This window comes from Tamandua tetradactyla, chromosome 12 (genome assembly GCF_023851605.1).
Source record: "Tamandua tetradactyla isolate mTamTet1 chromosome 12, mTamTet1.pri, whole genome shotgun sequence".
NCBI classification, from domain to species: domain Eukaryota; kingdom Metazoa; phylum Chordata; class Mammalia; order Pilosa; family Myrmecophagidae; genus Tamandua; species Tamandua tetradactyla.
The window spans coordinates 53,767,538-53,793,831 of record NC_135338.1 but is presented as its reverse complement, the minus strand read 5'-3'; the positions used below and the strand labels follow the sequence as shown (position 1 = coordinate 53,793,831).

Genomic DNA, 26,294 nt, shown 5'->3' with positions numbered 1-26,294 from the left:
GAAAGCTCAACAAAAGTGTGAAAAGTATGGGAACCAATTCTGGAGATCTGGTCTCTAATTCCAACCCCATCACTATCACTGTGTGACTAAGTTTCCTTTTCTGAAAAAATAATAAGACCAACAGATGAGTGTCAGGCTCAGCACCGTACTAAGTAGATGACATTCTTTATCTCATAATGAAGGATTGCCATATGATAAGTGGAAGAGGGAAGGGTGGGGAGCTTTGGCCTATGGAGAAGAATTGGGAGAGATGCATGAGAACTGGCTTCAAAACTCAATGGAGGGAGGGGTGAGGGGTATGGTATGTATGAGTTTTTTCTTTTTCATTTCTTTTTCTGGAGTGATGCAAATATTCAAAAAAATGATCATGGCAATGAATACACAACTATGTGATGATATTGTGAGCCACTGATTGTATACCATGTATGGAATGTTTGTATGTTAAGAATGTTTGTGTGTTTGCATGTTGCTTTATTAATAAAAATATTAAAACAAAACAAAACAACAAAAACTCAGGGAACTTTAACAGGGAGGACGGGTTTAGGTGTTAGTTTTCATCACAGCAGTTATCACTACCTGGCAGGGTATTTTCTGTTTATCTGTTTAGAATGTCAGTCTCATGAGGTCAGGACAGGAATGTTGTTTGTTTACTGCCATGCAAAAAACAGGGCAGGTACACAGTAGGTACTCACCAAATATTTATTGAATGATTGAACTTTGTCCTGAGTGGCTTCCAAGGGATGAAAGTTCCAAGGAGGCAGATGAGCAATGGTCGGTGATTTTCTCCTGCCTATCCCTTCCCTGCAACAGCTCTGCCCATCCCTTCTTCCTCTGCCCTAAACCCCTTCTATGTCCCTGAGGCAGCCACTTCCTCTCTTAATTGGAGTAGAGTCAGACTTCCCAGTGCTCAAAGTGGTGGTTCAGGTGAATCTAATCAGGGCTGACAGAAAGTGGGTGATTAATTAGCTGAGGAGGTTGGAGGTGGGTAGCTGCTGAGCTGAGCTGAGCAGAAAAACAAAAGAAAAAATTATCCACAGAAAGGGAATCACTCCCCTCCCCCCACCCCCACCAATACACACCCATCACCCCAAACTGTGGGCTGTGGTAGCCCTTATGTTGGCCCCACCCAAGATTGGAATTCATCAAAATTGCAGTTAATTTCAAGGCATTATTCAGAGGGTGGGCTGGGAATAGTATAGTTGGGTGTGAGGATGGTGGTAAGGAGAAGTGGAGATGAAGTGTAGGTTCAAGGTCAGGTGGTCAAGTGGATGAGGACATTTCCATTGCTGCAATCCAGAAGGGGAGCAGTAAGCTTGGGGGAGATGAGAACAATGTTGTCATGGTGAAAATCAGGGAACAGTGGCTAGGTAGAGCTCCAGGGGTGCAGGGCGAGCACTCAAGAGACACTGATGGAAAAGGAGAGGTAGTGGAGTGAGGAGAGTGGGGGTGGAGAACAAAAGCATGAGGAGTACCAAGATGTTAGGGTTGAGTGGGAGACAAGCCCAGAGGGAGATTGGGACTCAGTGCTCTCCTGGCCCTGAAGATAAGTCCCTGACACTAGTGTTGCTATTCAGAGTCCCAAGGCTGGTTGGACCCTCACTTACATCCTAGCACTCCCCAGGTGTCCTGTCCTGAATTGTGTAAACCTGGATCTTGTCATGCCTAAGGCTAACTCCAACATCCTTCCAAGTTACACAATCTAATAATGGGATATCCTCTCTTTTTTAATTTGCTTATACTAATTTGAGCTAGGTTTCTGTTCCTTGTAGCTGAAGGAATTCTCTCTGATACATGCTGTGGTGGCTTGGAGCTATGTACTCCAGAACTACCCATGTTCCATGTCCATAAGCTTAATCGATCACTCTGGGTGTGAACCCTTGTAAATAGGACACTTTGACAAGGTTACTTGAGTTAAGGTGTGGCCCAACTGAATAAAAATACTTCTTAATCCTGTTATTGTAGCCCTTTATAAGCAGAATGAAATTCAAACACACAGAGAGAAAGCCATATAGGGAGCAACCAGAAGCTGGAAGTCAATTGAATCAAGAAGCCAGGAGAGGCCACCATGTGCTTTGCCATGTGACAGAAAAGCCAAGGACCAAAGATCACCAGCAGCCAGTCGCAGAATGGTACAGTCTTCTAGGAGAAAGCATCACCTCAATGATGCCTTGATTTTGGACTTCTCTTAGCCTCAGAACAATGGGTTAATAAATTCCCAACATTTTAGCCAACTCATTGCATGGTATTTGTTTTTAATTAGCCATGAAACTAAACACATGCCCTAAGGCTAATGGCTCTTGGGTGTGATTCTTGAGTTCTACTGTGAAATCTTTGTTTGATTTGAAGATTTTTCCAACATCACCCAGACACTTCTAGTCCTCAGGCTACAGCAGTTGCCCTGACTGTGTTAGTTATCTACTGTGGGTGTTAATGGTTAACTCAAAACTTAGTGACTTAAAACCGCAATAAACATTTAGTATTTTAGAGTTTCTGAGGGTTAGGATCCAGGAGTGACTGCGCTGAGAGGCCTGGCTAAGGGTCTCTCATGAGAATTCAGTCAAGATGTTGGTTTGCCTGGGGCTAGATCACTTCCAAGGTGACTCACTCATGTGGCTGGAAATTGGTGCTGGCTGTTGGCCAGGGGCCTCACTTCCTCACCACATGGATTCTCCTCAGGGTTCTGGAGTGTCCTCATGACAAGGCAGTTGGTTTCTGCCAGAGTGAACGATCCAGAGAACAAGGAAGAAGCCACAATGCCTTTTATGACCTAGTCTCAGAAAGCACCATCATTTCTGCAGTGTCAGAATGGATAAGCCTTGCCCATCATAGAAGAAAACTATGCAGGGGCATGAATACCAGAAGGCAAGGATCACTGGGGGCTACTGTGAGGGGTGCAAACTCTAAATCACCTGATGACTCTACACCTTCCTGGCATCCCCATTATCCTGAAGAGAAAAGCTCACCTCAACTCCTCTGCTTAAGTGAGTTCCATCCAGAAGGGAAGTATCCCTGTCACCCCCACCCTTGTGGGTGCCTGCCCCAACCCATCCCCCAGAACTATAGGGCCAGACAATCCTAGGAAAAGCCTCTAGCCTACCAGCCCAACCTCAATACCATGGCATTGGGCTTATCCCCTTCTTACTTTCCCCTTGGGTACAGAAGACATGGTATTGGGAATCTTGGAGCTATTACTGTAACTGTGGTGGATTCTTCAGTTCCCTTCTTTGACAAGGATATCATAAGTGATGACAAGCTATGGGCCAGAGGGGTTGGACTAACATAAGATGGGACATATGCCAGAGCTATTCATAAAACAAGAGTCCAGGGGTCAGGGTTACTCTTCCTTATTGTGGTAACATAAATAAAACAAACAACTTCCCATTTTAGCCACCTCTCAGTGTACAATTCATTAAAAATTGCATTCGCAATGTTGTGCTACCAACACCAGTACCTTACCAAAACTTTTCCATCACCCAAAGGAGAAAACTCTGAACTCACTAAGCATTAACTCCCCTTCTGCCTCCCTTCTCCCCTGGTAAACTCTAATCTACTTTCTATTTCTGTGAGGCTGCATATTCTTGTTATTTCAAATAAGTGGAATCATAAAATATCTGTCCCTTTGTGTCTGACTGTGATGTTTAGGTCCTGGTGTCAACTTGGCCAAATGAATATGCCAAGTTTTCTGGTCAGACAAGCACTGGCCTCACTGTTGCTGCAAGGATATTTCGTGTCTGGTTGATAAACCAGAAGGCTGTGGTATTAAGACATCTGTGGAGATTATAGCCAAAATTAAGGCGTGTCTCCCACACTGAGATAATCCAATTAGTTGAAGGCTTTTAAGGAAGAAGAGAGACTCTTTCACTGCTTCTTCGGTCAGTGAGCCTCTCCTGCGGATTTGTCCAGACCTATCACTGGAGCTGCCAGCTTCAGAATTTGCCCTATGGATTTTGGACTCTTCCATCCCCATGGTTGCATGAGAAATTTTTATAAATCTCATATTTACAGCTAGATCCTGTTGGTTCTGTTTCCCTGAAGAACTCTGAGTAATACAGGAGGTCATTGACAACTTTTTCAAGTGCAGTTTTGGTGGACTGATGAAAACCTGATTGGAGTGGCTGCAAGAAAGCATGGGAGAAGAGGAGAGGACATGGAGACTGTGGTACAGTAGGCAGCCCTTTGAGCAGCTTTGCTATAAAAGGAAGGACGGGGTGGGACAAAGGGAATGTGGACTTTCTTATAAGATGGGAGAAATTATGTATTTGTATATTGAAGGGAATGATGCCACCACCCATCCATCCATTCACCCATTTTCCATCCGCCCACCCATCTCCCCATCCACCCACCAGGACTCCTGTGCAGGAGCTGGTTGGATAAGCTGCCTATCCTGGCAGGTCTCACAGGCTGAGAGTGGGACACCAAGATATCAATAACAATAGCCGTGGAGGGTGAGGAGTCCTGTGGAAGCACAGAGGATAGAGTGCCTGGAGATATTAGGGAAGGATTCACCATGATGGTGATCTTTGGGTGGCGTCTTAAAGAAGAAACAGGAGTTTATCTTGTAGACAAGGGAGGGGTGGCACTGTGGAGAGAAGAGCCCTTATGCAAAGGCAAAGGCATATGCAAAGCATGGAGGACTTGGGCTGGGTCTAGGTTTAAAGGACCTTGCATCCTTTCCTTGTAGGCAAAAGGAAGCCCACGAAGGGTCTTGGGCAGGCAGGGGAGTGACGTGATCCAGCATGGAGTCAGGCATTGTTAGCGTCCAGGTGGGCATGAAGGTGACCACCCGGAGCCAGGGTATAGAGCACAAAGGGAGAGAAGAGCAGCTTGGAGAGAGAGGGTGGGAAGAGGAGCCAGCCACAGAGGTGGGCCCTTTGTCACCTCCAACTGGTCTCACTCTGTTGCCCATTCCCTGCTTCTCCAGCCCTCACAGTGAACTGGTTCAAACTTCCCCAATTTCTGGGTCTTAGAAGGCATCGAGCCCAGCTTCTAATTGCAACAGGGACCCCTGCCTCAGCATCCAGCTTCAACCTGAACACTCCCAGAGACCAGGGACAGGGGAGCTCACTACTGGTGTCCAGGAAAGGCTCTTTTGTATCCTTCAAGAATGTTTTCATTAACACGCACACATACTTTTTATTAAATAAAAACAATAGGCTTAACATATTGTTCCGTAACCTGTTTGGTTTTTTGCATGTACATTGTGAGATTATTAATGTATCTAGATCTCATCATCGTTCTTATTAGCTGCAGAGTATTCTGCGGTGAGAAAGTCCTTGATTTAATCACAACCCTCCAACAGACATTTAGGCTCCACCCCCCCAGAAAAACCTTTCCTATTATAAACAATGCTCTATGTACATCCTGGTTCATAAATCTTTGAGCAATAAAATTGGACTGCTTAACCTTGGGGGTTAATATGGCCCTCTGGCTAACGTCATAAAGGAAATTGATTTTTATTTTCAAAGTCAACCGGTGATAAAGTGAAAATGGTTGCCAGGCAACCTGTGAGGAGGGCTCAGGGTTGAGGCCAGAGCAAACAACAGCCTCCCCCTTCTTGAACACCTCTCTGCAACTTGTTCCACCAGAGCCACCTCAGCTTCAGCTTCCTCCAGCCCAAAACCCTGCTCTGACCACCCAGAGAAGTGGCAATGAGACTCAATCATTCAAAGCATCCCTTCCAAAGTGATGTCAGTGGCTCAGCAAAGTTTTATTGAGAACCTGTTGTGCTGTATCAGGGTCTAGGACTGCAGAGATGTGAAGGGCAGTTGGAGCTTCATCAGAACTGACTCTCACACTATTCTTCAAGATTGGGTTTGGAATTGGGAGGTGTTAACCTGCAGAGTTTATTGATCATAGTTTCTTTTTCTGCTTCAGGGTAGCTGACGTATAGGATCCACTCCCATCAGTAATATGTTGTCAAAGGGGAGGTATGGAAGTTCCCTAAGCTAAGAAATGAAGTGATCATAACAGATGATAATCAACTTGATCAGAGTTTAAAATCCGGTGTTTTCCAAGTGGCTCTTTTGCACGCAGCATTTTCACAAGGAGTGCAGAACACAGGCTCAAGACGGCCTGGGAAACCTGAGTTGTCAGGTCCCAAGAGAGAAAGAGAGCAGAGCGTGAGGGGGATCCACTGTGACATGTGAGTTTGATTCAGGTCTACAGCAGCCACTTCCTGAAGGAATGGGACAGTAGGACATCTGATGCAGTTTTTCTCCCTTTAAAAGTGAGTCTGTAGTATTTTACTATTGTCTGTTTTAAAAAGAGAAAAGAATGTAATTTATATTCTTTTCAACTTGGTTGTATTTAATTGGTACAGATTTTTTTTTTTTTGCGTGTTTTAGAATATAAACTGTTTAATTCAGAAAAAAAAAGTTAGTCTGCTAGGGCAGGCCATGGTGGCTCAGCAGGCAGAGTTCTTGCCTGCCATGTTAGAGACCCGGGTTCCATTCCTGGTGCCTGCCCTTGCAAGAAATAAATATATATATAAGTCAGTCTGCTTGATATATTCTTAGTTTAACTTCTGTTACTTAATTAAATCTGTATCTTCTCTTATTGAAGCTTTATAAAATTATGACTCTTAAGAGAGGGTTCCAGAATACAGATGGTTGTAATATAATTCATATGAATACACTATTTGCATTTTAATGGACCCCCTGGAATTAGATCACGTAAGTATTGTATTTTAAATGAATAGATAGTTTCACCATCATTGAAGTTTGACATGACCAAGTGAAGATACTTGAAATATTAAATCTATTTCTACATGCTATGAGGTGTGACGAGAAATCTGTAAAAGAAACCTAATATTTATCTTGGTAAATGTTGATTCAGTTTTATAAAGAAAAGAAAAACCCCACAAAGACACCAAAACAATGACAACATGCCAAGCTATACTTATTCGTATTTTGTAAGTTTAATCCTAGATTTCAGTGATTCCGTTTATGGAGCTGACATTTTGCATTTGTTTATTTCATGTTTTGTTATGTCATTTTAACCTAGTTTTGTTCATGATATTCTTTGCAGTTCAAACTTTTCTAAATTTTGTTTGGTGAAAGAAAATGTTTCTTATATAAAAAAAGGGAGGCAGGTGGGGAGATGGTTGGAAGGAGCAGATCTGAGAGGTCAAGTGGAGTTTAACTAAAGACTGTTTCCTTCCCCTCCAGCCTTGGAGGCTGGTGCGGCTCCTTGGGGCAGGGGGGTGTCACACCTTCAGGGCTCACCTTTGAACATCAGGGGCCATCAAAGGATTTTGAGCAGGAGAGGAAGAGAAATAAATATATAATTTAGCAACTCTTCCTCTATGAAGTGTAAGAATGACAGAGGAAGGGATGGGGATGGAGCAAAGACCCATAAGGAGGCCCTGGCTTCCATCAGGATAAGATGCCCCAAGGCCTAAAAAGGTGGTAGGAGAAGCCTAGGAGAGAGAAGAGAGAGCCAAGAGGCTCCTGGAATTGAGTTGCTGCCCACTGCGGCAGGAGCCCGCCGGAAATGGAACGAGTCCGCTCTAGTCTAGTCTTGCCTCAGCCACTTCACCCTACTTGCTTTGTAAGGGTCAAATTCCCTGTCCTTCCCCTTAGGAATATAAAACTTAAAAGAGTCATAATAAAGTCACCTTCACTGTCAGGAATGTTTGGAACTTTTACATATGTTTTCTCATTCAACTCTAGAGCTGGGCACTGTGATTATCCCCATTTCATAGATGCAGAAACTGAGGATCCGATCATTTGGTGACTTGGCCAAGGGAAAACAGCCAGAGTTGGAGCTGGCATTTCAACTTATCTGATCCATAGTCCCTGATCTTTCCTACAGCACTGTCTTCAAATGATATTTTAAAAATAGCTCTGGTGGATTTGATCAGTGACTGGAAAAGTATTTGCAAGCCCCCTTCGGGGAATGGTGAGAGTGGGGAGAAATTCAACTTTCCCAAGTTGAATTCTGGATATTCTCACAAGCAGTGTGGACAACCAAAGCTATAGGCTGAGCCCCCAGTCTTGGGGTTTGTTCACATGAAACTTAACCCCATAAAGGATAGGTCAAGTCTACTTAAAATTTAGGCCTAAGAGTCACCCCCAAGAGAGCCTCTTTTGTTGTTCAGATGTGGCCTCTCTCTCCAGCCAACTACGACGAGCAGTCTCACCACCCTCCCCCTCTCTGCGTGGGACATGACTCCCAGGGGTGTGGACCTTCCTGGCAATGTGGGACAAAGAACCTGGAATGAACTGAGACTCAGCATCAAGGGACTGAGAAAAACCCTAGAATGAGCTGAGAATTAACATCAAGGAATTGAGAGAAACTTCTCGACCAAAAGGGGGAAGAGTAAAATGAGACAAAGTGTCAATGGCTGAGAGATTCCAAACAGAGTTGAGAGGTTATCCTGGAGGTTATTCTTACACATTAAGTAGATATCACCTTGTTGTTCAAGATGATGGAGGGAATTGCCTGAAAATGTAGTGCTGTGTTCCAGTAGCCATATTTCTTGATGATGATTGAACAATGATATAGCTTTCACAATGAGACTCTGTGAATGTGAAAACCTTATGTCTGATGCTCCTTTTAGCTACTATATCAACAGAAGAGTAGAACATATGGAATAAAAATAAATAATAGGGGGAACAAATGTTGAAATAAATTCAGTTTGAAATGCTAGTGGTAAATGAAAGCGAGGGGCAAGGGGTATGGTATTTATAGTCTTTTTTTCTCTATTATCATTTTATTTCTTTTTCTGTTGTCTTTTTATTTCTCATTCTAAATCGATGCAAATGTACTAAGAAATGATGAATATGCAACTATGTGATGATATTAAGAATTACTGATTGTATATGTAGAATGGAATGATATCTTAATGTTTTGTTTGTTAATTTTTTCTTTAATTAATAAAAAAAAGCTAAAAAAAATAGCTCTGGTGAACTTCCTCAGCATGATAAAAGCCACAGCATAGAAGAACTCAGAGCTAACATCATACTCAACAGCGAAAGACTGAAAGCTTTTGCCCAAGATCAGGAGCAAGACAAGGATGCCTGTTTTCACCAGTGTTATTTAATTGTGTACTGAAAGTTCTAGCCAAAGCAATCAGGCAAGAAAAAGAAAAAGGTATCCAAATTGAAAAGAAGAAGTAAAACTTTCCCTATTTGCAGATGACATGATGCTATATATAGAAAATCCAGAAGACTCTACATGAAAGCTACCAGGCTAATAAACTGAGCAAAGTTGCAGGGTACAAAGTCAACATACAAAAATCAGGAATGTTTCTAAAAATAAAATCAGTGGTGTTTCTGTATACCAGCAATGAATAATTTAAAAGAAAATCAAGAAAAAAATTCCATTTATAATAGCAACTAAAAGAATCAAATATCTAGGAATAAATTTAACCAAGCATGTAAAGGACTAATACACTGACAACTACAGGACATTGCTGAAAGAAATTGAAAAAGAATTAAGTAAATAAAAAGACCTCCAGTGTTCATGGATGGGAAAACTTAATTTTGATAAGATGTCAATACTACCCAAAATGATTTATAGATTCAGTGCAATCTTGGTCAAAATTCCAACAGACTTCTTTGTATAAATGGAAAACCTATCACCAAATTCATATGAAAGAGCAAGGGGCCCTGTATAGTCAAAAACATCCTGAAAAAGAAAAACGAATTTGGAAGATTCGCATTAACAATTTCAAAACTTAGTGCAAAGCTACAGTCATTTTCTTCTACAAGAGGCCTTTGGTGGTCACCCTATTTAAAACACCAGCTTCAGCCCCACTGATAGCAAGCCCTACTAACCTCCCTGCTTCTTCGTTTTTCATAGTACTTATCGCCAGCTGTCACACTTTATAGTTTTTTTATATTGTTTATTAGAGCAGTTATAGATTTACAGAAAAATTATGCAAACTACAGGATTTCTGTATACCCCACACACTTAATTTTCCCAATTATTACAGGATTTCTGTATACCCCACACACTTAATTTTCCCAATTATTAACACTTTGCATTAGTGTGATAACTTTGTTGCAATTGATGAAACAATATTATTACATACTAGTAACAGTAGTTCATAGTTACCTTAGGATTCACTGTTTGTATTGTGCAGTCCTCTAGTTTTTAAAAATTTTTTATTCTAGTAACATACACACAACCCTAAATTGTCCCCTTCTAACCACATCCAAATTTATAATTCACCAGAGTTATTTACATTACAATGTAGTGCTAAGATCACCACCATCCATTACCAAAGCTTTTCCATCACCCCAACAGAAATTCTATACCAATTAAGCATTAGCTCCCCATTCACCAGCCCCATCCCAGCCTCTGGTAACCTGTATTCTAGTTTCTGAGACTATGGGTTCACTTATTCTAATTATTTCATTAACTGTGAAGAAATATTTGCTATTTTGTGTGTGTCTTATTTCACTGAATACGATTTCTTCAAAGTTCATCCATTTTGTCACGTGTGTCAGAACTTTATTCCTTTTTACAACTGAAAAATATTTCATTATATATATATAATGTATATATATATATTATATGTATATATGCCATATTTTGTTTATCCATTCTTCTTCTGATGGACCCTTAGATTCCTTCCATCTTTTGGCAATTGTGAATAATGCCACTATGAACATCAGTGTGCAAGTATCTGTTCGAGTCCCTGCTTTCAATTTTTGGGGGTATATACCTAGAAGTGGGATTGTTAAGTTATATGGTAATTTTATATTGACTTTTTTTTTTTTTAGCTCAGATGCAGCTTCATTCAGTGTTTTAACATGATTACTTTACAATTAGGTATTATTGTGTTGTCCATTTTAGAGTTTTTGTATCTAGTCCTGCTGCACAGTCTGTATCCCTTCAGCTCCAATTACCCATTATCTTACCCTGTTTCTAACTCCTGCTGGACTCTGTTACCAATGACATATTACAAGTTTATTCTCGAATGTCAGTTCACATCAGTGGGACCATACAGTATTTGTCTTTTAGTTTTTGGCTAGACTCACTCAGCATAATGTTCTCTAGGTCCATCCATGTTATTACATGCTTCATAAGTTTATCCTGTCTTAAAGCTGCATAATATTCCATCGTATGTATATACCACAGTTTGTTTAGCCACTCGTCTGTTGATGGACATTTTGGCTGTTTCCATCTCTTTGCAATTGTAAATAACGCTGCTATAAACATTGGTGTGCAAATGTCTGTTTGTGTCTTTGCCCTTAAGTCCTTTGAGTAGATACCCAGCAATGGTATTGCTGGGTCGTATGGCAATTCTATATTCAGCTTTTTGAGGAACCGCCAAACTGCCTTCCACAGTGGTTGCACCATTTGACATTCCCACCAACAGTGGATAAGTGTGCCTCTTTCTCCGCATCCTCTCCAGCACTTGTCATTTTCTGTTTTGTTGATAATGGCCATTCTGGTGGGTGTGAGATGATATCTCATTGTGGTTTTGATTTGCATTTCTCTAATGGCCAGGGACATTGAGCATCTCTTCATGTGCCTTTTGGCCATTTGTATTTCCTCTTCTGATAGGTGTCTGTTCAAGTCTTTTTCCCATTTTGTAACTGGGTTGGCTGTCTTTCTGTTGTTGAGTTGAACAATCTCTTTATAAATTCTGGATACTAGACCTTTATCTGATATGTCATTTCCAAATATTGTCTCCCATTGTGTAGGCTGTCTTTCTACTTTCTTGATGAAATTCTTTGATGCACAAAGTGTTTAATTTTGAGGAGCTCCCATTTATTTATTTCCTTCTTCAGTGCTCTTGCTTTAGGTTTAAGGTCCATAAAACCGCCTCCAATTGTAGGTTTCATAAGATATCTCCCAACATTTTCCTCTAGCTGTTTTATGGTCTTAGACCTAATGTTTAGATCTTTAATCCATTTTGAGTTAACTTTTGTATAGGGTGTGAGATATGGGTCCTCTTTCATTCTTTTGCATATGGATATCCAGTTCTCTAGGCACCATTTATTGAAGAGACTGTTCTGTCCCAGGTGAGTTGGCTTGACTGCCTTATCAAAGACCAAATGTCCATAGATGAGAGGGTCTATATCTGAACACTCTATTCGATTCCATTGGTCGATATATCTATCTTTATGCCAATACCATGCTGTTTTGACCACTGTGGCTTCATAATATGCCTTAAAGTCAGGCAGTGCGAGACCTCCAGCTTTGTTTTTTTTCCTCAAGATGTTTTTAGCAATTCGGGGCAACCTGCCCTTCCAGATAAATTTGCTTATTGGTTTTTCTATTTCTGAAGAATAAGTTGTTGGGATTTTGATTGGAATTGCATTGAATCTGTAAATCAATTTAGGTAGGATTGACATCTTAACTATATTTAGTCTTCCAATCCATGAACACGGTATGCCCTTCCATCTATTTAGGTCTTCTGTGATTTCTTTTAACAGTTTTTTGTAGTTTTCTTTGTATAGGTTTTTTGTCTCTTTAGTTAAATTTATTCCTAGGTATTTTATTCTTTTAGTTGCAATTGTAAATGGGATTCGTTTCTTGATTTCCCCCTCAGCTTGTTCATTACTAGTGTATAGAAATGCTACAGATTTTTGAATGTTGATCTTGTAACCTGCTACTTTGCTGTACTCATTTATTAGCTCTAGTAGTTTTGTTGTGGATTTTTCCGGGGTTTCGACGTATAGTATCATATCGTCTGCAAACAGTGATAGTTTTACTTCTTCCTTTCCAATTTTGATGCCTTGTATTTCTTTTTCTTGTCTAATTGCTCTGGCTAGAACCTCCAACACAATGTTGAATAATAGTGGTGATAGTGGACATCCTTGTCTTGTTCCTGATCTTAGGGGGAAAGTTTTCAATTTTTCCCCATTGAGGATGATATTAGCTGTGGGTTTTTCATATATTCCCTCTATCATTTTAAGGAAGTTCCGTTGTATTCCTATCTTTTGAAGTGTTTTCAACAGGAAAGGATGTTCAATCTTGTCAAATGCTTTCTCTGCATCAATTGAGATGATCATGTGATTTTTCTGCTTTGATTTGTTGATATGGTGTATTACATTAATTGATTTTCTTATGTTGAACCATCCTTGCATACCTGGGATGAATCCTACTTGGTCATGATGTATAATTCTTTTAATGTGTTGTTGGATAAGATTTGCTAGAATTTTATTGAGGATTTTTGCATCTATATTCATTAGAGAGATTGGTCTGTATTTTTCTTTTTTTGTAATATCTTTGCCTGGTTTTGGTATGAGGGTGATGTTGGCTTCATAGAATGAATTAGGTAGTTTTCCCTCCACTTTGATTTTTTTGAAGAGTTTGAGGAGAGTTGGTACTAATTCTTTCTGGAATGTTTGATAGAATTCACATGTGAAGCCGTCTGGTCCTGGACTTTTCTTTTTAGGAAGCTTTTGAATGACTAATTCAATTTCTTTACTTGTGATTGGTTTGTTGAGGTCATCTATTTCTTCTTGAGTCAAAGTTGGTTGTTCATGTCTTTCTGGGAACCCGTCCATTTAATCTAAATTGTTGTATTTATTAGCGTAAAGTTGTTCATAGCATCCTGTTATTACCTCCTTTATTTCTGTGAGGTCAGTGATTATGTCTCCTCTTCTATTTCTGATCTTATTTATTTGCATCCTCTCTCTTCTTCTTTTTGTCAATCTTGCTAAGGGCCCATCAATCTTATTGATTTTCTCATAGAACCAACTTCTGGTCTTATTGATTTTCTCTATTGTTTTCATGTTTTCAATTTCATTTATTTCTGCTCTGATCTTTGTTATTTCTTTCCTTTTGCTTGCTTTGGGGTTAGTTTGCTGTTCTTTCTCCAGTTCTTCCAAGTGGAAAGTTAATTCTCGAATTTTTGCCTATTCTTCTTTTCTGATATAAGCATTTAGGGCAATAAATTTCCCTCTTAGCACTGCTTTTGCTGCGTCCCATAAGTTTTAATATGTTGTGTTTTCATTTTCATTCACCTCGAGGTATTTACTAATTTCTCTTGCAATTTCTTCTTTGACCCACTCGTTGTTTAAGAGTGTGTTGTTGAGCCTCCACGTATTTGTGGATTTTCTGGCACTCTGCCTATTATTGATTTCCAACTTCATTCCTTTATGATCCGAGAAAGTGTTGTGTATGATTTCAATCTTTTTAAATTTGTTAAGACTTGCTTTGTGACCCAGCATATGGTCTATCTTTGAGAATGATCCATGAGCACTTGAGAAAAAGGTGTATCCTGCTGTTGTAGGATGTAATGTCCTATAAATGTCTGTTAAGTCTAGCTCATTTATAGTAATATTCAGATTCTCTATTTCTTTATTGATCCTCTGTCTAGATGTTCTGTCCATTGATGAGAGTGGGGAATTGAAGTCTCCAACTATTATGGTATATGTGTCTATTTCCCTTTTCAGTGTTTGCAGTGTATTCCTTATGTATTTTGGGGCATTCTGGTTCGGTGCGTAAATATTTATGATTGTTATATCTTCTTGTTGAATTGTTCCTTTTATTAGTATATAGTCTCCTTCTTTGTCTCTTAGCTGTTTTACATTTGAAGCCTAATTTGTTGGATATTAGTATAGCCACTCCTGCTCTTTTCTGGTTGTTATTTGCATGAAATATCTTTTCCCAACCTTTCACTTTCAACCTATGTTTATCTTTGGGTCTAAGATGTGTTTCCTGTAGACAGCATATAGAAGGATCCTGTTTTTTAATCCATTCTGCCAATCTATGTCTTTTGATTGGGGAATTCAGTCCATTAACATTTAGTGTTATTACTGTTTGGATAATATTTTCCTCTACCATTTTGGCTTTTGTATTATATATATCATATCTGACTTTCCTTCTTTCTACACTCTTCTCCATACCTCTCTCTTTGGTCTTTTTGTATCTGACTCTAGTGCTCCCTTTAGTATTTCTTGCAGAGCTGGTCTCTTGGTCACAAATTCTCTCAGTGACTTTTTGTCTGAGAATGTTTTAATTTCTCCCTCATTTTTGAAGGACAGTTTTGCTGGATATGGGAGTCTTGGTTGGCAGTTTTTCTCTTTTAGTAAATTAAATATATCATCCCACTGTCTTCTAGCCTCCATGGTTTCTGCTGAGAAATCTACACATAGTCTTATTGGGTTTCCCTTGTATGTGATGGATTGTTTTTCTCTTGCTGCTTTCAAGATCCTTTCTTTCTCTTTAACCTCTGACATTCTAACTAGTAAGTGTCTTGGAGAACGCCTATTTGGGTCTAATCTCTTTGGGGTGTGCTGTACTTCTTGGATCTGTAATTTTAGGTTTATCATAAGAGTTGGGAAGTTTTCAGTGATAATTTCTTCCATTAGTTTTTCTCCTCCTTTTCCCTTCTCTTCTCCTTCTGGGACACCCACAACACGTATATTTGTGCGGTTCATATTGTCCTTGAGTTCCCTGATACCCTGTTCAAATTTTTCCATTCTTTTCCCGATAGTTTCTGTTTGTTTTTGGAATTCAGATGTTCCATCCTCCAAATCACTAATTCTATCTTCTGTCTCTTTAAATCTATCATTGTAGGTATCCATTGTTTTTTCCATCTTTTCTACTTTATCCTTCACTTCCATAAGTTCTGTGATTTGTTTTTTCAGTTTTTCTATTTCTTCTTTTTGTTCAGCCCATGTCTTCTTCATGTCCTCCCTCAATTTATCAATTTCGCTTTTGAAGAGGTTTTCCATTTCTGTTCGTATATTCAGCATTAGTTGTTTCAGCTCCTGTATCTCATTTGAACTATTGGTTTGTTCCTTTGACTGGGCCATATTTTCAATTTTCTGAGCGTGATCTGTTATCTTCTGCTGGCGTCTGGGCATTTAGTCAGTTTCCCTGGGTGTTGGACCCCACAGATTGAAAGATTTTTCTGTGAAATCTCTGGGTTCTGTTTTTCTTATCCTGCCCAGTAGGTGGCGCTTGTGGCACGCGTTTGTCTGCGGGTTCCACCAGTAAAAGGTGGTGTGGGTCCTTTAACTTTGGAAAACTCTCGCCGTGGGGGAGGTTCGCCAGCCGTAGCAGCTTGGAAGAGTGCCAGCCGGCCCGGGGGTCTGAACACGGGGAGGGTCGCCGGCTGCCGCAGCCTGGGAGAGCGCCGGACCGAATTTCCTAGTTGGCCCCGGGCACCAAGTGTGGTGGGAGGGCACCAGCCGCCGCAGTCCGGGAGAGTGCACCATTCCCAGCCGGACCAGGGAGTCATGTGTTTGGAAGGGAACCCCCCCGGTCACCGTTCTCCGTCGTCAGGGGATTTCCGACCCAACTCTCTCAGTTGGTCTGGGGGGCCTCGCATAGTGGGGGCGCCAGCCGCCGTGGCCTGAGGGGACCGCCTGCCCAATTCTGCCAGCTGGCCTGGGAAGGAGGAAGGGAGGGACTCCAGCCGCTTGCCGTTCCACCTGGGAAAGCCCGCACCCCTCGGCGATCTCACCGGAGCTGGTTCTCCCAGACAGTCAGCCATTCTAGGATGGGGTACGCCGTCCCTTTGATCTCCGTTGTGGCTCCGGGAGCTGCTCTGTATCGTCTCCACTCCCCCAGTAGCTGTTCTGGAGGAGGAAAGGTGAGGGTGGCAAGGCTGTTGAGGCCGGTGGCGGAGGAGCCGGTGAAGGCAGAAGAAGGCACGATGGTGGTTGGAGAGCCGCCGGAGCAGGAGGAGAAAGGGAAGGATAAGATGGCGGATGGAGCGCCGCCAGAGCAGAAGGGGAAAGAGAAGGGCAAGATGGTGGCGGGAGCGCTGCCGGCGGAGAAAGAGGGAGAGGAGGGCTGGCTGGTGGCGGGAGCGCCGCCGGCGGAGAAAGAGGGAGAGGAGGGCTGGCTGGCGGCGGGAGCGCTGCCGGTGGAGAAAGAGGGAGAGGAGGGCTGGCTGGCGGCGGGAGCGCTGCTGGCGGAGAAAGCTGATTTTTTTTATGTATGCAGGATATCAAACCTTTATCTAATACATGATTTCCAAATATTTTCTCCCATTGTGTTGGCTGCCTCTTTCCCTTTTTGACAAAGCCTTTTGAGGCATAAAAGCATTAGATTTTGAGGATTTCCAATTTATTTATTTTTCTTCCATTACTTCTGCTTTGAGTGTAAGGTTTTGGAAGCTACCTCCTTTGACTAGGTTTTGAAGATATTTCCCTATATTTTCTGTCTTGGAGTTTTATGGTACTGGCTCTTATATTTAAGTCTTTGATCCACTTTGAGTTCGTTTTTTTACATAGGGTGTAAGGTAAGTGTCCTCTTTAATTCTTTTGGCTATTGATATCCAGTTCTCCCATGCCTATTTATTGAAAAGACTATCTTGTCCAAGTTCAGTGGATTCGAAGGTCTTGTCAAAGATCAGTTGACCATAGATTTGGTGGTTTATTTCCATGGTCTCAAATCAATTCCATTGGTCAATACTTTTATCTTTGTGCCAGTACCATGCTGTTTTGACCACCATGGCTTTATAATAATCTTTACAGTCAGGAACTGTTAATACTTCCACTTCATTCTTCTTTTTTTAGTATGTTTTTAGCTATTTGAGGTTTCTTTCCCTTCCGAATGAATTTGATAACTAGTTTTTCCAAGTCTTTGAAGTAGGTTGTTGAAATTTTTATTGGTATTGTGTTGACTCTGCAAATCAATTTGGGTAGAATTGGCATCTTAAGTATATTTAACCTTCCTATCCATGAACAAAGAGCATCTTTCCACCTATTTTGATATTCTTTGATTTCTTTTTTCAATGTTATATAGTTTTCTGTGTACAGGTACTTTACATCCTTAGTTAAGTTTATTCGTAGATACTTGATTCTTTCAGTTGCTATTTTGGATGGAATTTTTTCCTTTCTTGTCTCCTCAGATAGATCATTGCTGCTGTATAGAAACATTACTTATTTTTGCCCATTAATCTTACATCCCGCCACTTTGCTGAATTTGTTAATAAGCTCAAGAAGCTGGTAGATTTCTCAGGATTTTCTAAGTATAGTATCTGTGGTAGTTAGATTCAGGTGTCAGCTTGGCCAGGTGAAGGTGCCTATATCTAGTGCTGTAGACATGAGCCAATATCATGTGAACCTCATCTGTTCCTGATTACATCTGCAGCCAGCTAGGAGGTGTGCCTGCTGCAATGAATGATGTTTGATTTAATTGGCTGGTGCTTAGATGAGAGAGCTCAACATAGCACAGCCCAAGTAGCTCAGCATACCTCATCTCAGCCCTGCAGCTCAGCCCAGGCCTTTGGAGATGCAGAAAGGAATCACCCTGGGGAAAGTTGTTGGAACCCAGAGGCCTGGAGAGAAGGCCAGCAGAGATTGCCCTATGCCTTCCCATGTAAGAAAGAACCTCAGTTGAAAGTTAGCTGCCTTTCCTCTGAAGAACTATGCATTTTTAGCTAAAAAAAATCCTTTAATTAAAAGCCAATCCATCTCTTGTATGTTGCATTCTTGCAGGTTGTAGACTAGAACAGTATCATATCACTTCAAATAATAATGTTTTACTTCTTACTTTCTGATCTGGATGCCTTTTTTTTTGTTTTCCCTGCCTGATTACTCTAGCTAGAACTTCTAGTACAATGTTGAATAATAGTGGTGACAGAGGGCATCCTTATCTCATTTCTAATTTCAGGGGCGATGGCTTTCAGTCTCTCACCATCAAGTATGATGCTGGCTATGGGTTTTTCAGGTATGCCCTTTATCATACTGAGGAAATTACCTTCAATTCCTACCTTTTGAAATGTTTTTATCAGAAATGGATGCTGAATTTTGTCAAATGCTTTTTCAGCATCAATCGAGATGATTATGTGATTTTCCCATTTTGATTTCTTAGTGTGCTGAATTTCATGGACTGATTTTTTTAAAAAACACTTTTTATTGTGAAATATAACATATAAACAAAAAAGCAATATATTTCAAAGTACTTTGTAGCAAGGCATTATAGAACAGACTTCAGAGTTCGGTATGGGTTACAGTTCCACAATTTTAGGCTTTTCCTTCTAGCTACTGGAGACTAAATGAAATATCGATATAATGATTCAGCAGTCATATACATTTGTGTGTGTGTGTGTGAGACCCACTAGTTTTTTGTGTTTTTTTAATTGTACAAAATAACATATATACAAAAAGCAATAAATTTCAAAGCATACCACAACAATTAGCTGTAGAACAGATTTCCGAGTTTGGTATGGGTTATAGTTCCACAATTTTAGGTTTTTCCTTCTTGCTGCTCCAAGACACTGGAGACTAAAAGAAATAAAATAATAATTCAGTAGTCATACTCATTTGTTAAATCCACAGCTTTTTTTTCCATTCTTTTTTTTTGTGAAAAATAATATATATACAAAAAAGCTGTAAATTTCAAAGCACAGCACCACAATTAGTTGTAGAACATACATCAGTTTGATATGGATTACAATTTCACAATTTTAATTTTTTACTTCTAGCTGCTCTAAAATACTGGACACTAAAAGAAATATCTATTTAATGATTCAGTATTCATATCATTTGTTAAATCCTATCTTCTCTGTATAATTCCACCATCATGTTTGATCTTTCCATCCCTCTCTTTAGGGGTGTTTGGACTATGGCAATTCTAAATTTCTCATATTAGAAGGGTCTGTCACGAATATTGGGTAGGGAGATGGAACTAACTCATGTTCTGGAGAGGCTGGGCTAGGTTTCATAACTTATCTGGACCAGGGACCCATCTGGAAGTTGTAGGTTTCTGGAAAGCTACTCCAATGCATGGAACCCTTGTGGAATCTTAATATATTGCCCTAGGTGTTCTTCAGGATTGACTGGAATGGTCCTGGTTGGGGGTTGGCAGGTTATGGTAGGTAGCAAGGACTAACTGAAGCTTGAGTAAGAGCAACCTCCAGAGTAGCCTCTTGACTCTATTTGAAATCTCTCTGCCACTGATGCTTTATTAATTACACTTCTTTTCCCTCTTTTTGTTAGATAGAACAATTGATCCCACAGTGTCAGGCCTGGATTCATCCCTGGGAGTCATCTCCCATGTCACCAGGGAAACTTTTACCCCTGGATGTCTTGTCCCACATGAGGGGGGGTGTGGCGGCTGTGATTTCACTTGAGTAGTTGGGCTTAGAGAGACTGAGGCCACATCTGAGCAACAAAAGAGGTCCTCCAGAAGTAACTCTTAGGCATGCCTATAGGTAGTCTAAGCTTCTCCGCTATCTACATAAGCTTCACAAGAGTAAGTCACATGATCGAGGGCATGGCCTATTGATTTGGGTGTACCTAAAGTTTGACACAGTATCAGAGGATTTCCTGATGGTAAGGTTTAATAGTTTCATAGTCTTTCTTCCCTCCTCAGGGGACTTTGCCAATACTTTTTGATTATCTGCTTAATATGTTCTAGGATGTATCCAGGCAAAACAATAATCTATACAGGATTAAAGGACCTCTTTCTTATTCTGTGCTCCCTAGTTTCAGTTGTTCAAATGAGCTATACAGATAAGTTGAATTAGATTATGTACTACAGAAGATTTCAGTTCCAGATCAAATAAAACTTTCTTCCATTGGTCTCAAAGAGTATGTGGTTCTAAAATATAGACACTGTCTTCCTCACCCCTACAATCTGAATTACTTTAACCCCAACCTGTACAGCTTTGCTCTTATCCCTAAATATCAGGTTATATATATAAAACAGAAATAATATTCTGAATATTTCAAATTCAGAAATAATAATCACAACTCTGGACTTAATGTGTCTGCTCTAAAAGCTTACAATCTAAGCCCCTGTTTTCTTATAAGCATTTTCTAAAGGTGACCATACCATTCTTGTTCTTTTGTTTCTGGTTTATTTTGTCTCACCAAACGTCCCACATGTTCATTCACATTGTTGCATGCCTCATCACATTCTTCCTTTTTGTTGCAGTACAACCTTCCTTCATAAGTACACACCATCGTCCACCAATCCACTTCTCCATCAGTGCATCCTTCAGCCACCTGCATTCATCGGGCATCATGTAGAGGGCCCAAAGTCCACAGTCCATCAAAACTCTCAATTTTAGATAATTTCATTGTTCCCAAGAGAAAGAAAACAGATAAACACACCCTCACCAAATAGGAAATCTAGACCTTCTCTTTACTCTTGTCCCTCTCCCCATTATTTATCTCTGCTGTCGCTGTGGTAGTGCTGATGGTTTTGTTTCAAATGTGGCTCATGGTATGCAATAGCAGTTTTCCCCCTGTACTCTGGACTTAAACACTCTTTGTACAAGAATCATATCTTTGAAGTAATTTTTGAGAGAACTAATTCATATTTCTAGTGTGAATCAGTGGGACCCATAGGTCTATACAACCCCTTTCAATCTTGTTCACCTTCAATATGGTAAAATTACTGATAGACCCACTAGAGAACCACCTTCACTCCCATCTATTCCCTTACATTGGAATTCAACCTCATTATCTAATGGTTTACCCATCTCTAGCTTCTGTGTATTTCTAGGTCTCCTGTATTCTGTATTATAAGCCCCTGATTATACCTTTGTGCTGGTCATAAAAGTGGAATCATACAGTATCTATCTTTTTGTGCCTGGCTAATTTCACTCAGCATTATGTCCTCAAGGCTCATCCATCTTGTCATGTGCTTCAGGACATCATTTTGTCTTACTGCTGCATAATATTCCATTGCTTGTATATACCACATTTTGTTGATCCACTCGTCTGTTGATGGGCATTTGGTTTGTTTCCATCTTTTGGCAATTGTGAATAATGCTGCCATGAACATCGGTGTGCAAATGTCTGTCTGTGTCATAGCTTTCAGCTCTTCTGGGTATATACCAAGTAGTGCTATTGCTGGGTCATAGGGCACTCGATATTTAGTTTCCTAAGGAACCGCCAAACAGTCTTCCATAGTGCCTGCACTATTATACATTCCCACACACAAAAAAACTGGTGTTGTGTGCCTCTAGTATATTTTTTTATTTGGTCAACAGTGTCTTTAATCTCTATGATATCTGCTATTTTTCTGTTTATTATTTCAAATTCCTTTTTATGCTCTTTTACTGTCTTCTTGATCTCCTTTATTTCATTTGCTACCCCGCTTATTTTATTAAGTAGAGTTATATGAACATCTTTGTTTAGTTGTTCCAACGTCTGTGTCTCCTCTGGTGTTTTAATTTGGTCATTAGGCAGGGCTTTATCTGTCTGCATTGTAATACGCTTAGTCATCTTCTGTGACATGTAAATATCTTGATTGGTTTACTTTGGAAGTTGATTTCTTTCAGTAATCTAAGGCCTTGTGTTTGCGGGATGGTTGTACAGCAGGCAGCAGGGTATAGGGTGGGGGGCTCAGTGCGGTAATTAGTTTCAGGGCAGGTATGGGTGCAGGTTGGGGATGTTACGCTAATGCTTGTGAACGTGGATGCCCAGCAGCCGGGAGGATAGCTGTGTGGGTGCATTGATCTGGAGTATGTAAGCCTGGTGGACACTGGTCTAAGGCATGTGGCCCTTTGTGTGCATGAGTAGAGCTGTGGCAGCAGGTTGGTGTTATGCTTTTGTGGATGGGGGCAGATGTGATCTGGCTGCACAGGTCAGCACTTTCTCAGAGTTGCCAAGTGTGGCTGAGGGACATGCTCATGGGTGGTTCTAGGATTTTCCAGAGTTGAATGATGTGATTGGTGGCCTGTGTACATACTTGGGCCTGGGAGTGCCGTAAACTGATGCGCAGAGCTTGGGAGTGGGGTTTGGCTGTGCGACACTATGGGCGGGGGTCCAGGGTAGCCTGGGTATGGAGGTTAGTGCCTGCAGCCTTTATGCACTGGCAACAGCCTTCAGGGAACAGGGAGGGGGAGGTAGTACTTGGGAGGGGTGCAGGAGAGGTGGGTTGGGCTGCACTTGGGGTGGGGGTGGGGGGCAGGTACGTGCGCTGGGGGCTGCTGGAGTGGGGGTGCCTGGAGTGCAGGGAATGGGACCTGGTGATGGGGTTCGAGTGCGTGGGGTGTGGGGTGAGTTGCCGGTCATGAGGCTGTGCTGGTGAGGGTAGCTTACCCAAGGAACATGACCTGGCTTACTTTCTAGTCCCCGGCTCCTGTCTGTACGCTCCCACGGGCTCTGCACCTCCGTGCCAGGCTCCAGCTTTCTGCCTCTCAGTTCCTCGGCCTCTGCAACCAGGGCTGCCCCATGTGGTGCAGAAGGCTCTCCCAGGTCAGCTGCACTCCTGAATCACTGCCTCAGTCGCCCTCCTGTCCCTTCTCTAACTTTTCCATGGAGCAGGCTGATCTCGAGCTACTCTATTCGGCCATCTTCCTTGACTGATTTTCTTGTATTGAAATACCCTTGTATTCCTGGCATAAACTCCACTTGGTCATGGTGGATAATTCTTTTAATTTTCTTGAGAATTCTTGCATCTATATCATTAGGGAGATTGGCTTGCAGTTATCTTGTCTTTTAGCATCTTTACCAAGTTTTGGTATTAGAGTGATGCTGGCTTCATCAAATGAATTAGGTGGCGTTTCTCTTTCCTCAATTTTTTGGAAGAGTTTGAGCAGGATTAGCAATAGTACTTTTTCTTTTCTTTTTGTATGCTGATGATGATATCACATTTCATTATATTTCCATGTGAGTATCCTGCTATTGCAGCACCACTTGTTGAATTCTTGTTTGGTTGGTTGGTTTTTGTTTGTTTTGCCTGTTTGTTTTTTGAGAAGTACATTGATCAGGAATTGGACCCGGGTGTCCCGCATGGCAGGTAAGAATTCTACCCTTGCACCCCCAGTGATAATTCATTTCTGAATGTTTGATAAAATTCCCCTGTGAAGCCCTGGGTTTTTATCTGTAGGAAGATTTTCTACAGATTCTGACTGATCAAATCTCTTTACTTGTGATTGGTTTGTTGACCACACATTGACCACTAGAATTTCAATCTACCTAATTTTAAAAACTTTATCTCACCCTTTTATTTACTTATTATCCTTGCTTTTTTTTTTCAGTGGTCTGTCCATACCATCTATCCATATTGGATAAAAGGAGCATCAGACACAAGGTTTTCACAATCACATGGTCACATTGTAAAAACTATATAGTTTTACATTTGTCTTCATCAATCTGTCATTTCTTTCAACACACTGTCCTTAAGCTTATTCACCTAGTTGCATGCCTCACAACTTCATTCTTTCTTGCAGCCATTCAGTAGTGCGTTGTATATATACACAATAGTTCCCCCTTCCATCCCTGTTATTGTACCCTTAGGTCCCACCATCCATTGTGAATCTGAACACTTCTGACATAAACACCAGTGTGCAAATGTCATTCATGTACCCACTCACGGTTCCCCCAACTATATACCTAGCAACAGGGCTGCAGGATCATATGACAACCCCATCCTTAGACTTCTGTGGAAACACCATGCTGCCCTCCAGATGGGCTGCACTTCTCAGTTTCCCTACCAACAGTGAATAGGTACGTCTCTTTCTTTTTTTTAAATTTATTTATTTATTAATTTTAAAAAATAAAGAATAAACAAAAACATTAACATATCATTCTGCTCTACATATATAATCGGTAATTCTCAATATCATCACATAGTTGCATATTCATCATTTCTTAGAACATTTGCATCAATTCAGAAAAAGAAATAAAAAGACAACAGAAAAAGAAATAAAATGATAACAGAGAAAAAAATATTTTACATACCATAACCCTTATCCCTTGTTTTCATTTATCACTAGCATTTCAAACTAAATTTATTTTAACATTTGTTCCCCCTATTATTTATTTTTATTCCATATGTTCTACTCGTCTGTTGATGTGGTAGATAAAAGGAGCATCAGACACAAGGTTTTCACAGTCACATAGTCACATTGTGAAAGCTATATCATTATTCAATCATCCTCAAGAAACATGGCTACTGGAACACAGCTCTACATTTTCATGCAGTTCCCTCCAGCCTCTCCATTACATCTTGACTAAGAAGGTGATATCTACTTAATGCGTAAGAATAACCTCCAAGATAATCTCTTGACTCGCTTTGAAATCTCTCAGCCATTCCCACTTTGTCTCATTTCACTCTTCCCCATTTTGGTTGAGAAGGTTTTCTCAATCCCTTGATGCTGAGTCTTAGCTCATTCCAGGGTTTCTGTCCCATGATGCCAGGAAGGTCCACATCCCTGGGAGTCATGTCCCACGTAGACAGTACATCTCTTTCTTGACACTTTCTCTAGCACTTCTCTCTGTTCATTTTTTTTTTTTAACTTTTTTTAAAATTGTGAAATATAACATATATACCAAAAAATTTCCATGTACATTTTAACAAGTAGTTATAGAACAAATTTTAAAGTTTGGTATGGGTTACGGTTCCATGAGTTTTTGTTTTTCCTTCTAGCTGCTCTAAGACACTGGAGACCAACAGAAATATCACATAATGATCAGCAGTCAAACTCATTTGTTAAATCCTATTTTCTCTGTTATAGTCCTCCTTCTCTTTATTTATTTATTTTTTTAAGGTTTTTAAAAAATTTTTTATTAATTAAAAAAAATTACAAGAAACAAACATTCCCAACACATACACTCAGCAATTCACAATATATCACATAGTTGCATATTCATCATCATGATCATTTCCCAGAACATTAGCATCAATTCAGAAAAAGAAATAAAAAAAGACAACAGAAAAATATAACAGAAAAAAAAATTTTACAGGCCATACCCCTTACTGATCCCTTTCATTGATCACTAGCATTTCAAACTAAATCTATTTTAACATTTGTTCCCCTTATTATTTTTATTCCATATGTTCCTCTCATCTGTTGACAAGGTAGATAAAAGGAGCATCAAACACAAGGTTTTCACAATCACACAGTCACATTGTGAAAGCTATATCATTATACAATCATCATCAGGAAACATGGCTACTGGAACACAGCTCTACATTTTCAGGCAGTTCCCTCCAGCCTCTCCATTACATCTTGGATAACAAGGTGATATCTACTTAATGCATAAGAATAACCTCCAGGATAACCTCTCGACTCTGTTTGAAATCTCTCAACCATTGACACTTTGTCTCATTTCACTCTTCCCCCTTTTGGTCGAGAAGGCTTTCTCAATCCCTTGATGCTGGGTCTCAGCTCATTCTAGAGTTTTTCTCAATCCCTTGATGCTGAATCTCAGCTCATTCTGGGATTTCTGTCCCATGCTGCCAGGAAGATCCACACCCCTGGTAGTCATGTCCCACGTAGACAGCGGGAGGGTGGTGAGTCTGCTTGCTGTGTTGGCTGGAGAGAGGGGCCACATCTGAGCAACAAAAGAGGTTCTCTTGGGGGTGATTCTTAGGCTTAATTTTAAGCAGGCTTGACCTATCCCTTGTGGGGTTAAGTTTCATATGAACAAACCCCAAGACTGGGGGCTCAGCCTATAGCTTTGGTT

At 40.6% G+C, this 26,294-nt stretch overlaps 1 long non-coding RNA gene across 2 annotated transcripts in view; it reads left to right on the top strand.

Moving 5' to 3' along the window:
- The first annotated feature begins 2,834 nt into the window (after positions 1-2,834).
- LOC143651509 (uncharacterized) overlaps positions 2,835-26,294 on the top strand; it is an 81,006-nt gene continuing 57,546 nt past the window's right edge. The window contains exons 1-3 of one of the 2 annotated variants that reach the window (XR_013159999.1): positions 2,835-2,981; positions 4,006-4,159; positions 5,875-6,226. This is a non-coding gene — a long non-coding RNA (uncharacterized LOC143651509). Of the gene's footprint in view, positions 3,004-4,005; positions 4,160-5,874; positions 6,227-26,294 lie in introns of both variants that reach the window. The other variant, XR_013159998.1, reaches the window with a different exon arrangement.